The sequence below is a fragment of the Pteronotus mesoamericanus genome, unplaced genomic scaffold (assembly GCF_021234165.1).
Source record: "Pteronotus mesoamericanus isolate MK-2021 breed Mesoamerican mustached bat unplaced genomic scaffold, CSHL_Meso_final contig_94, whole genome shotgun sequence".
Classification (NCBI taxonomy): Eukaryota; Metazoa; Chordata; class Mammalia; order Chiroptera; family Mormoopidae; genus Pteronotus; species Pteronotus mesoamericanus.
Window position 1 is genome coordinate 3,360,187 of NW_026555285.1, and position 12,901 is coordinate 3,373,087.

The 12,901-nt window shown below is 38.3% G+C and overlaps 1 protein-coding gene across 2 annotated transcripts in view; it reads right to left on the reverse strand.

The window, feature by feature from the left end:
* FNDC3A (fibronectin type III domain containing 3A) overlaps positions 1-6,417 on the reverse strand; it is a 238,390-nt gene extending 231,973 nt beyond the window's left edge. Inside the window, exon 1 of one of the 2 annotated variants that reach the window (XM_054586338.1) lies at positions 6,149-6,417. The gene's annotated coding sequence lies outside the window, so the exon portion shown is untranslated. Of the gene's footprint in view, positions 1-5,518; positions 5,579-6,148 lie in introns of those variants that run through there. The other variant, XM_054586339.1, reaches the window with a different exon arrangement.
* Between the last annotated feature and the right edge of the window lie 6,484 nt (positions 6,418-12,901).

Here is a 12,901-nt window from a genome sequence, read left to right on the forward strand (position 1 = left end):
TCAACACTAGAAGGGCCCAATTTAGCTTGTGGGTAGCAGGGGAAGTGACTGAAAGCCAGGTGAGAGCAGAGCAAGTTGCACTGTTCCCTCTTGGACCTCTCCCCACAACACAGCATCACAACACTGACCTGGGTTGCCCCCACCCTGGAGAATACCCAAGGCTCTGCCCCTTCCAACATAACAGGCATGCCCAAAGAAATATGGCCCAAATGAAAGAACAGGTCAAAGCTCCAAAAATAGAACTAAGTGATGAAGAGATAGCCAACCTATCACTTGCACAGTTCAAAACACTGGTAATCAGGATGCTCACAGAAATGATTGAGAATAGTGGCAAAATGGAGGAAAAAGTGAAGGCCATACAAAGTAAAATAAAGACAAATACATAGGGAACCAACAGTAAAGGGAACGAAACCAGGACTCAAATCAACAATTTGGAGTGGAAGGAGGAGATAAACATTCAAACAGAACAGAATGAAGAAACAAGAATTCAAAAAAATGTGGAGAGGCTGAGGAACATCTAGGACAACTTTAAACAGTCCAACATCTGAATCATAGGGGTGCCAGAAGGAGAAGAGGAAAAGCAAGGAATTGAAAACTTATTTCAAAAAATAATGAAGGAGAACTTCACCAATCTGGTGAAGAAAACAGACTTCCAGGAAGTCCAATGAAACTCAGAGAATCCCAAAGAAGTTGAACCCTAGGAAGCACACACCAAGGCATATCATAATTAAGTTACCCAAGATTAAAGATAAGAAGAGAATCTCAAAAGCAGCAAGAGAAAAGGAGACAGTTACCTACAGAGGAGTTCCCATAAGACTATCAGCTGATTTCTCAAAAGAAAGCCTGAAGGCAAGAAGGGGCTGGAAAGAAGTATTCAAAGTCATGAAAGGCAAGAACCTACATCCAAGATTACTCTATCCAGCAAAGCTATCGTTTAGAATGAAAGGACAGATAAGGTACTTCCCAGATAAGGTCAAGTTAAAGGAGTTCATCATCACCAAGCCCTTATTATATGAAATGTTAAAGGGACTTATCTAAGAAAAAGAAGATCAAAAACTACGAAAAGCAAAATCACAAATAACTCACAACTATCAACTGAACCTTAAAAAAAAAAAAAAAACTAAGCAAATAACTGGAACAGGAACAGAATCACAGAAATGGAGATCGGGGCGGGGGGAATGGAGGAGAGGGTACAGGGAATAAGCAGGATAAACAGTAGGTACAAAATAGACAGGGGAAGGTTAAGAGTAGTATAGGAAGTGGAGAAGCCAAAGAACTTATATGTCCAACCCATGGACATGAACTAAAGGGGGGAGTGCTGGTGGGAGGGGGATGGAAGGAGGAAGGGAATAAAGGGAAGGAAAAAATGGAACTATAATAGCATAATCAAAAAAATATTATATAAAAATAAAAAATAAAAAAGAAATACGATGTGCAGAAAAAAACAGAATTCCTTAGAAATACACATCTATAAATTTAAAAACTTCAAAGAGATATTCATGTAAATGAATTTTCAAAATAACTGATACTATTTAACTTATTATAATTTATATTTAAACAATTTTAATGAAAATATTCTAAAAGAGATTTCTAGGTCTTTCTTCTCCACCTTAATTTGCACACAATATAACTTTTTTGATGACTCAAGCTCATCAATGTAAATATCAATTACCAGACTGTTCTACAGTGGTCTTCTTGGAGTTATTGAGGGATGTCCAATTGTTTTGTATCTTCACTAACTTATCCTAGACTACTTTTAAAAACAAAGTTTCTTACGGTCTTCTCTCCTTTTGTCACTTATAGGCCACCAGCACCCTAGCCAAAGTTTCTGAAATGGCAACTGTAGTTTAAAATATGTAAAACCAGAATAGGCAGTTGATATTGCTGCTCACTGCTCTAAGGCCTGGCTCAAAAGCTTTTCTTCTTTCACTTCCAGTTCTGTGACCTAGCCTGGGCTATTGCTAAAAGTATGGCCACAAAATAACAGTTACAATAGTAGTTATTTCTGCATATTTTCTTTATTTTTACTATTACATAGGGAAAATATAAATGATAGTCATAACAGAACACACTAAACAACCATGGAGACAAATGATAAAGGCACCTCACATTACATGCTATATGGACAATTACCTAGCCAATTAATTATTCACCAAGATTCAGCAAACTAGGCCCACTAGCCAAATCCTGCCCAAGCTGGCTTGTTTTTGTTTGACCCTTGACCTAAAAATGTTTTTTATATTTTTGAAAGATTGTAAAAAAAAACAAAAAAGAATATTCAACAGAGATTCTAAGTGGCCAGCCAGGCCTGAAATTTTTACTATCTCACTCTACAGAAAAAGTCTGCCAACCCCTAATCTAAGCTATAATAAACACATATAAGACATATAAGCCATCCCTTATATATAAAGCTTAAGCTATGAATATATCAAAGTAGATACATAGTTCTTTCAGTGAACATAATGATATAGCCACTGTCTTGTCCAGCTCTGCCAATTCCTCTCTTGACCATAGCTTAGTCAATATCTCTACCCTTCTTTCTTCCTCCTAATGCTTGTTCTTGGATGCTTTTGGAATGGTCTCCTTGCTTTTAGTACCAGCTATGTCTGTCCATCTTTTTATCATTCCTGAATATGAGTCCTGCCCTGGCTGGTGTGGCTCAGTGGACTGAGTGCCAGCCTGCAAACCAAAGGGTTGCCAGTTCGATGCCCACTCAAGGCACATGCCTGGGTTGTGGCCAGGTACCCAAATGAGGGTGTACGAAAGGCAACCACACATTGATGATTCTCTCTCCCTCCCTTCCCCTCTCTCTAAAAATAAATAAAATCATATATATATATATATATGAACATCATTCCTTTTGCTATCTAAATCTTTCCTAAGTTTCAAGTCTGACTTCCTCCAAATGACAATCAGGATCTTTCTAGTTCTTACTTTCCTTTAAATTACAGTCCTTGCCACACATTTTAATAATACCATCTTATTTTTGCTAATTATTTCCTGTGTGTTAAGTCTAGTATCTCCAACTAGTTGTAAACTACTTGAAGGACGGAAACACATCACATTGCTTTTATCTGTATCCTCACTTTAATAATGGCTCATCATCTTCTAAGAACATGCCATCTTCCAAGTGCACCTTTCTATATGGGAGAAAAATACCCTGAGGGCTGGTAAATGTTAATAAGTGATGGGAAGTATCAAAGGATGACACTCACACAAAAATACTTGATGTAAGACCACAGGCTACAGTGAGAACTTAGAAAGTGTATGTGAAAAAAAAGCAAAACTATAATAGGGGAGAACAGAGAGATAAGGATCAAGAGATAAAAAGAGACCAGTAAATAGTACTCTGAAATAAAATAAGACCAAAATATTAAGAAAATTATAAAAGCACATAATACATGTAAAAAACACCCCACAAATTTGCCTTTCAACACTATTGGCCATTCATTTCTTTTTAACAAGCCACTTTTGATGCCGATATCCATAGCGGCCATTTTTCTTTTCTTTTCTTTTCTTTCCTGTTTCTTTTCTTTTCTTTCCTGTTTCTTTCTGTCTTTTTTGCAATGTCATAAACTGAAGCACTAAAAAATTCAATGGAATAGATGTCCATAGTATTCTAAATCTTTGGCTTTACAGTATTTTGAGTTTATCTGAAGTCTGCTAGAAAATGTCAGGAATTAAAAAAAACTTATCTTTTGATTATCTGATGAATAAAATTGGGACTCATGTGTATATTCCTACATCACTGTCAAAGATACCATCTAGATTCATTTCATTAAAAAAAGCACCCAAAACATTACAATTCATCAAACTGTAATTTTAAAATATAGGCAAAATACAAGGTATACAAGCCTTGGATGTATAAACCAAAAATTTACAAATTTCTAAAAGCATAAATATAGGGTGGGGCAAAAGTAGGTTTACAGTTGAGAGTATGACAAATAGTTTATTCTTGTATAATTATTTATTTTTTTATTTCCCATACAAACTGTACACCCCACCCTGTATTACCCTTGAGACTAAACTAAAAATAGACAAATTATAAATTAAAGGCTCATAAGTAAAGCCACAAGGGACAATGAATATTAATCATGCATCCCTTCTCTTTTTTCTGGGTTTTACAGTCTTTTGACCTGCCCTATTCCTAGCTAGTAAGAAAACAGGGAGAAGTTTTAAAATTAGTAATGAGATATGCTTAATATCATACTGTAGAAATTTAACAATTAAAAAAATTATTAAATGCATAGTAAAAGAAACCAGATCTCAATTACTCATATGAAGAGGAGTGATGACACATGATACCAAAAGACAATCATCGAATCAGGTTTTTTGAAGCCATATCATTAATTTGGAGAAGTGAATTACCCTCATAATTAATTATGCTTAATTGAAGCCAATGTTAACCAAATGTTTATTTTTCCTGAACATTCAATGATTTAGACAAAAGGGAAAAAGAGGCAGTTAATTCAGAAGCATACAGGTGGCTAAAGGCAGACAACCTGGGATAAAAGAAATTTTCAGTTAACTTACATAAGAAAACTCAGAGATACTCTATACAGGGAAAGAAGAAATAGTAAAATTTACTGTGATGGTGTTTATGTATTTAAATATAAATTTCTAAAACATTTTAACAAGATTTTTTTTCCTGTCAGTTTATCACCGTTCTTCCCACTACTTGGCATTATTAGTGAAGACAAGAGTATCAGTGGGCTAAAAAGCTAAAAGCAAAATCGTAGATTCTATGTTATAAAAGATGTGTTAAAAATACATTTTATCACTGTTTTCTGTGAAGTCCACCATCTGTCTCCGAGGACATTTTATATTACATGAAAAAAATCAATTCAACCAAGAAAACATCAAAAGGCAGGGGACTCACTTCTCTTCAATAGTTTTAGGTGATTTAAATAAAACTTACATGATGGGCAAAAATTATGGATTACGCAAATACATAAAAACTAAATATTCATCAAAATAGACGCCCGTAGCCACAAAACTCAGTTAGTTTCTGCCTAACATATGGCCCGAACTCCTGAGTGGCATATGTTCAGCACTGGTATTTGTAACAGCATGGAGATAAAATATTATAGTAACAGCTCAACTTTCGTTATTTCAATCCTATAATACAGAAAAACACACACCAAGTTTGGTTTCAAGAACTAAAAACAAAGACCACAGTTAAGTAGCAAAATAATTATGTTCCTGTTTTAAATGTCCACAGTGAATACATACATGAGGATTATACTGTTAAAAAAAAATCTTGTCAGCCTGTTACTCTTAGTTAATAGCTGCTCAGACACAGGTTTTCACAGAATTTCACAAAAGAAAATTTCTTAATTCACCATTCTTAGCAACCCAGGAACCATTACACATCCCCTCCCCCTACACACACACACACAAAATCCCAAGGCTTTTAACACTCACCGTTTAATGGAAGAGCGATTAAAGACTACATTAATCAAAACAGCCGCCGCTGTGCCCACTCTTTTATGAATAAATTACGTTTATTTTCCTTTACCTAACGCCTGACGTCCATCCACAGCCGTGTCAAAAGTTCAACGATTCAGGCTGTTGAAAGAGGGCGAGGACTGCATTCTCCAGTCAACCTCCTGACTGAACAGGTGGTTAAGCCCGCCGGGTAAAGGGACAGCCAGGTACTGCCACCAACCAAACAAGATCAAACACAGAAAGGCGGGTTTTCGAGGTTTTAACCCCAAGATGAGCGGGGAAGCTCTCTTCAGAAAAGCATTTCAAGTTCTGTGGCCGCGGTAGCCTCTCCAAGGCCATCTCCAGAGGGTTCCCCTCTCGACCCCCGGGCCTGCCGGAATGGCACGGCTTGCCATGGGCCGCAGGCCAGGGGGTCTTTGGGAGGGCCTCCCGCGGCCCCGCGATAACTTGGAGATTAGACTCCCAACCACAGGTGCCCTGCCAGTGGCCGGGCCCCGTGCTCGGTCCTGGCCCCGCTCCTTCGGCCCACAGCGCGTCCACAGGATGGGGAGGTTCAGGCCCTCGACGGGCCCGAGCCCCCGATCGGTGCACCGGCTCCTCAGCCCCAGCCTAACGGTTTCTGTAACGCCTAAGGAGCAGGACGGGATGGGAATGGCTGTGTCTCCCCTACCTTTCCCTGAGGGAGCACCCGCGCTCTCACCTTCGAGTCACGCTGCTTCAAGGCGGAGGAAGGCGGCTACCCTGGCGCCTCTCCTTCAGGTTACTAGTAGATCGTTCTCCCTCTACCTTAGAGGCAAAGCTGGCTCTTGGGGCCACTGCGGCCGCAGGCGCACTGACTCTTGGGGTGGTTTCCCGGCTGTGACGGCGCCGCCTCAACCGCGCTCTTCGCTACCTCTCCGCGCAGCTCCCGCTTTCTGTTTCACCCGAGGGACCGCGAACGCCACCGCCGCCATGCTTACTACGGAGCCAGGAGGTGGAGCCCGGAGTCAGTGCGCCCAGTGCGGCTGCGCAAGCCTCGCAGACGGCGCCCCCGACTGGTTTCGACCCCACGCCCGCTAGCCCCAGGGTCTTTCATCCGAGCGCGAAGCGCCCCCTCAGCGCCCACAGACCTCCGTACCTGAAGACTGTCTCCTGAGCCCGGCTGCGTCTGGTTCATCGTAGCCTATGCCAGCCTGCGAGCCACGCTAGGAAAATTGGGCGTTCATTTACGGTCCTAGGGCTACTCACATAATTCTCAGACCAATTTGTAAAATATCCCCTATCCCCGCCCCGCAGGATGCATCAGGTCAGTCTCTTTCTGAAAGCACGAGAATTTAACGCGGGGCAGGTGGGAAGACAACCCAAGTGGGCGTGGGTGTTTTCAGTCTTACACACTTGAAGCCCGGGGTCTCTCTAGCAAGCAAAAATACTTAGATATTTACTTAAGTTGAAAACGTCTCTTCCCCAGTCAAATCGCGCGGAAACTCATTACTTCAATTGGTACAACAGCACGAAGAATTACAAGTGAACGCAGCAGAGATTTTCTTAAATCTCCAGCAAATGGGGGCGCTACAATATTGCCTGAGGGCTGCTTACTTCCGCAGTTTCCACTGGAGGATTTGAGAAGGGGGTAGTCGTTGGGACCAAGAGTCCAGTCCAAGTAATTGTCCCTTCAAAAGCAATGATGGATGTTACCAGGGTCCACATTCTGGCTCTTTTTTTTTTTTCTTTCTATTGTGCTATCTTTTAAAATAGTAGTATTTTTATTTTAATCTTTTCACGGAAGTCCTTTAAAATGTACTCATTCCCTATGTTCTTAAATACAGTGGTTGATGAAATCCTTTGTTGCTGATTGACTGTCAAATTCCATACCTTGGCCATGCCCTAAAGTCCCAGGAGATTGTTGAAATATATAGGATCCCTACTTCGGTGACCTATATTTTTCCTTTGAAATGTTCTCATCGCCTTTTCTATTATCTGTCACTGCTTCTCATCTCATATGCCTCTTTTCCACTCTGACTCTTCCTCTCATCCTTTCTGTTTTACACTTTATTTGTTATTATTTTCTCCTTTCAAGACTACTTTTCTCTGTGGCTCCAGGTGGTGACTGATCTGATGTTTCTATCCACAGCCAGCTAATGAGAGATTTTTTTTCCTTCCCATCAGTAAATAGGACAGTTACTCCATAGCAAGTGATCTTGAGATATTTTCATTGCTGTTCATTATCAAAACTTGTTTCTCTTGAGAGATGTTTCCTTTTCTTTTTTAAACTTAACATACTTTTTAATTCTTATTTTAATTCAAGATGATATACAATATATTAGTTTCAGGTGTACAATATAGTGATTCAACATTTACAAAGTGACCACCACAGTAAGTCTACTAACCATCTGTCATCGTACATAGTTATTATATCATCGATTCTCTTCCCTATACTGTACATTATATCCCTGTAACTTATTTTATAACTGGAAGTTTGTTCTTCTTGATCCTCTTCCCCTTTAGGTGTTTCCCTAACTTCCAGATTTGGCCCTCTTCCAGAATCTGATCTCTGGAAAGCTGATCTCTGAATAACTAAAGCATAACTATATATTGCTTTAAAATATGAGGATTTATCAGAATGTGGGTAAGTTGGATGACTTCTCCATATTGCTGCCCCAGATCTGTTTGGTCTGAGTTAATCTAGTGGTTTCCAAACTAACTGTAAACTAGTAATTTCCAAAGCTTCCTACTTGGGAGCTTTTTTAAAAGACAGAATCTTGTAATCCAATCTTCAAGATTTTGATTCCTTTGTGTATGTGGGGTTGTGGGGTAGGGTGAAAAACGGCATTTTAAAAAAACTATATTTTTAAAAAGTATGTCTTGAGCATACCTATATGTGTATGCACAACAGTGAAGAACAGCTATTTTGAAGGAGACTAAGACGCAATTCAGGAATATCATTGAAATATACCTGGAGATTGTAGTTAACAATATGCAATGCTGTAAGGCCGAGTCAAGTGAGGACTGGAGAAATTATATCCTATGGAGAGAAGAGATCACACACATAATGCTAGCATGGGCACCAGTATAAATTTTCTGAGAATCCAGAGAGGGACAAGAATTTACATTGGCTATGAACAAATCACTTTTCAGTGTTTCATTTTTCTTATCAATAAAATAAGGGTCATTTTCAGTTCTTATCTTTATTAAGCTTTCAGCAATACTCAACACTTTGATGACTTATTTCCTTGAATATTTTTCTTCTTTTGGCACTATATTTTCTTGGCTTTTTCCCTGTGTTCCTGGGAATTGCTTCTCTAATTTCTTTGCAGATTCCTTCTCCTCTCCCTAGCTATTAAATATAGGAGTATCTCACAATTTTGTTAAGGTTCTTTTCTCTTTTCATTATAATATCTTGGCCTAAACATTATCTCCCACATTAATGGTTTTAGTTATCTATATGCTGATAATTTCTACACGTGTGTCTCTAGCCCAGACCCTCCCCCTAAATTCCATATCTGGTACCAGCTGCTTCATTGGCATGTTCGCAATGTCTGAACAGTTTATTCCAACTGAGTTCATAAATTCTTCTTGTTTTCTTTTCCCCTCATCTATCCAATTGTTCAAGTCAAACATGTAATAGTCGTTTCTGATATGTTCCCCACCTTCAATCCCCATATCTGTTGCAGCACCAAGTTCCAGCAATTTTATCTCCAAAATCTTCCAAATTGGTCTATTTCTTTCCAACTGGCCACCAATTTAATCTGTTCTCACTGCATACAATTAGAGCCCTCCAACTTATTTTCTACTTTGCAGCCCAAATCATTTTTCTAAAAGTAAATAAGACTATATCATTTCTCACATAAAACCCTTAAACAACTTCTCATTGCTCTGAGATAAGATTAGGGTTCTTAAGGTGGCCTATCAGACCATGTGAGAGGTCTTGCCTTTTCCAGTCATATCTCATACTACTCTCCCCCTGCTTACTGTGTGGAAGACTTCCTCACCTTCCTCATATAGTTTCTCAAACATGCTGTGATCCCAACTGCCACAGACTCTCTGCACATGTTCTTCTGCTCCCCTTTAACCATCTCCTTTTACTCATCCAAGTAAGAAAAACATTTCTGAATTCCCAGACAAGTTCAAGAACGCTTGTTGATGTCAGCTCTTCTATTAACATGACCCTTTCCCTCTGACTTAACCACAACTTGTAACATTTCGGTATGTATGAATACTAGGTATATGTCTGTTGCTTCCTTCATGAGGAGAAAGGTAGTGCCTGCTTTTGCTAACACATGTAGAAGTGTCCAAGAAATACTTATTGAATGAGTGAATGTTGTTCTTTGAAGTCCCTTTCAGGATTCTAGAAGGTTGTTGAATCATGCAATTAGATTAATGATCACTTTTGAGAGAACAACCTTCTGTATGATTAGTGGGAAGAGATACAGGAATGTGTTGGGACACAATTCTCCGTGGGACTGTCAAATTTCTGTACATCTTGGGAACAGTGGCACTAGCAGCTTTTGTTTCAGACTATATTTTTCAGGATGTTTGTATAGCAGACAGCCTTGGAAGATGGAAATAATGTTTCCCATCAGAGTAGTAGTCACCTTTGTTTACCATCCATTATGATAATGTCTCCTTCTGTGGCTACAGTTGAGCAGGTTTGCTAGCCACCCATTATGAAAGATTTCTAATCTTGGGTTTCCTCAGCTGTGATGCAAACCCATGTGCAGCATCACCTGGGCCCCTCCATGTTGCCCCTGGGTGAGACCGGGGAGGCAAAGGAATTAACATGAATGTGAAGATGGTGCTGCTTGCAGTGCCATGCATAATATAGCCTTTTCCCCCAGATTCCAATTTTCTGCTAGCATCCAAGAAACTAAGTTATTAGTCTGCAAGGAGCATAAAATCTCAGGCCCTTCATAGCTCTTGACAAGATATAGTGGATTATAGAGAAAGAAGTCATCTGTGAAGAATTGTATTTTAGGAAGTTGGGAAAAAAAATTGGTGAGGGTCAAAGCTGGGACAGCGGATTGAGGTGGGAGGATTATGTGGACTGAATTCTCTGAGCAACATTGGGATTGGGGTCCTAAATCTGAACAGAGCCAGAGAGAACACAGCCATTGCTTTTCCCTTTGGATGGGGAACTGATTCATGTATATAAAAGAAGGAGGTGAAAGCTGTTGATGTGGAGGTATGTGAATTAAAGGAGCCAGAAGATTTTTGTTTGTCTCTGAAGAATGTGGTGTAATGTAGGGGAAGAGAGAGAGATTTTGGAGTCTGGTAAACATGAGCTTAAAGCTCTGCTCTACTACAGACTGATTGATCTTGGGTGTGTTACTCTCCTAAGCCTCAGTTCTTTACTTATAAATTAGGGATAAAATACCTACTTCGTAGGATTAATTGGCATAATACATGAAAATGGCTGGCACATGACTGATGCTCAATAAATAAATGATAGCTATATGATTAGAATGTCCTGGCTTATTGTGACTTGGTGAGGTCAGCAGAGTCCAGGACTTTCCTCAATGTCTCCAAAGCCACTTGGGAAGGGATGTAGCCAGGGTCAACTCTTGCTCTAAATTCTTTTTCTTGTTGTAATCTCTATCCCTCACTGTGCTTTCCCAGCCATGTTTTACTCCATGGATGGAACAGCTTCATTCCTAAAAGCAAAGGAAACAAGGCACAAAATAAGAAACAACTTTATATTGAATGGTGACCTTTTCTACCACAGGGAATTTTTCACTGGCCATCGTTCTTCTCTGACCCCACCTTGTCATGATGTGGCTATGGGTCCTCATTCTAATAAGGAGCTTCTCCATAGTTTTCTAAATTCCTGGGACCCCCTTAAAGCCTCCTCCCTTTAAAGCTACCTGAGGTCAATTCACAAATTCTTGTTAATTTAGTATTACTCAGAGCAATCTGCTTTCTGTTCTCATTTTTATCCAGAACAGGCTTGGAAGCCTTAGCTTTCTTTTTCAAATAAAAAAGATCCATTCAAGTGATTTGGTAAACTAAAGAAGTAGTTCTGTCCTGGAGAAGTAGTTCTTAAAGTTTGTATGAATAAAAATCACCTAGGGTACTACTTTAAGATAGAGTGGTTTACCATGTGTCCCCTACACTAAAATTAGGGTACATAAGTCTGCATTTTATAAGCACTCTAAGATATTCTGATGAGGGTAGTCTGTAAGTCAAGCTTTGAGCATCTTAGAGCAGCTCAAACAGCTGCTTTTCTTTCTGTGACTCAGTGTTTAAGAAAACTGCTCATGTATGATTCAGGTATTTAATATTTTTTCCTTCTTTACAGAGAACCAATTAGGAAAGTCCAGGGAATTCCTTAATCACAAAATGGTAATCCTAATAGTCCAAATTTGTCAATGTTAATGATACAGTTTCAAAGCATTGCTACTAGAGACTGTCTTATTTCCAAAGAAAGGAAAGTATTATTTGGTTACTGGTCAGGACTTACTGAATAGGTTCCTGATCTGAAGGAGTTATACAATAATAGACAGAATATAAGGATTTTCTTTAAGTTGAAAAAACAAGTTTTCTATATCTGTCTTTTAGGCTGTCAATAGTTCTTTGATGTTTTGTACATCTTTAGAAGGCTTTGATAGCAACCTTGGGATTGAAAACACCCCACTGATCATTATCCACTATAACCAGGTGACATATGAATCAATTTCAAAGACAGAAAAAGGAGATAGACATCTGTAAAGATAATGGGTCCTAAGGTGCTTGGGATTTGAAAAAATTGTCCTCAAACTACCTTTCTTTTTTATTCCAAAAAGAAAATTTCAAAACCAGAACAATATCTTATCTAGATAACAATAAGATTTTAACCTGGAAAAAATAAAACTAAAATTTAAATGAGTTAGGAAATGAAAATTCAAATAATTTTTACTCAATTGTCACCTAATTTAAAGCTCTTCCTCAAATTTTGGAATTAAATATTTAAACCAAATTGCATTTTAAAACAACAAAACAAACTATTCATAAATAGTAAATATTTTTATATAGTATGGTGCATTTAATTTTTATATATAAAATACAAGTGAAACCAGTATCTTAAATAAAGACAATGACATACGTAATGGGAAAAATAGGGAAATCATTTGTAAATTGAATAATTTTAATGAAGTAAGTAAAATGTTAATTTTATTTATTATTTTAAAATTTTATGTATAAAAGTTTTAAAAATTAAAGCATACCTGGACTTTGATCTTATGTTCTCTTTCACCATACATATAAGATATAAATAGTTTTATTGTGTTAAAAAGACAAAAGCTAAAATTAATTACTTATAGTAAATACCATGACTAAAAGAAAGTAAAATAAAATACTCTTATTTAGAATCTTCAAATTACAGAAGCTAATGATTTAAAACTTTGGAAATTAAAATCTAACCAATTTTCCCAAGCTACCGGTACATCAGATTAAGAGTAAAGCCATGGTAGAACTCTCAAAGAGTAGTCAGTCTCTTGCTCTA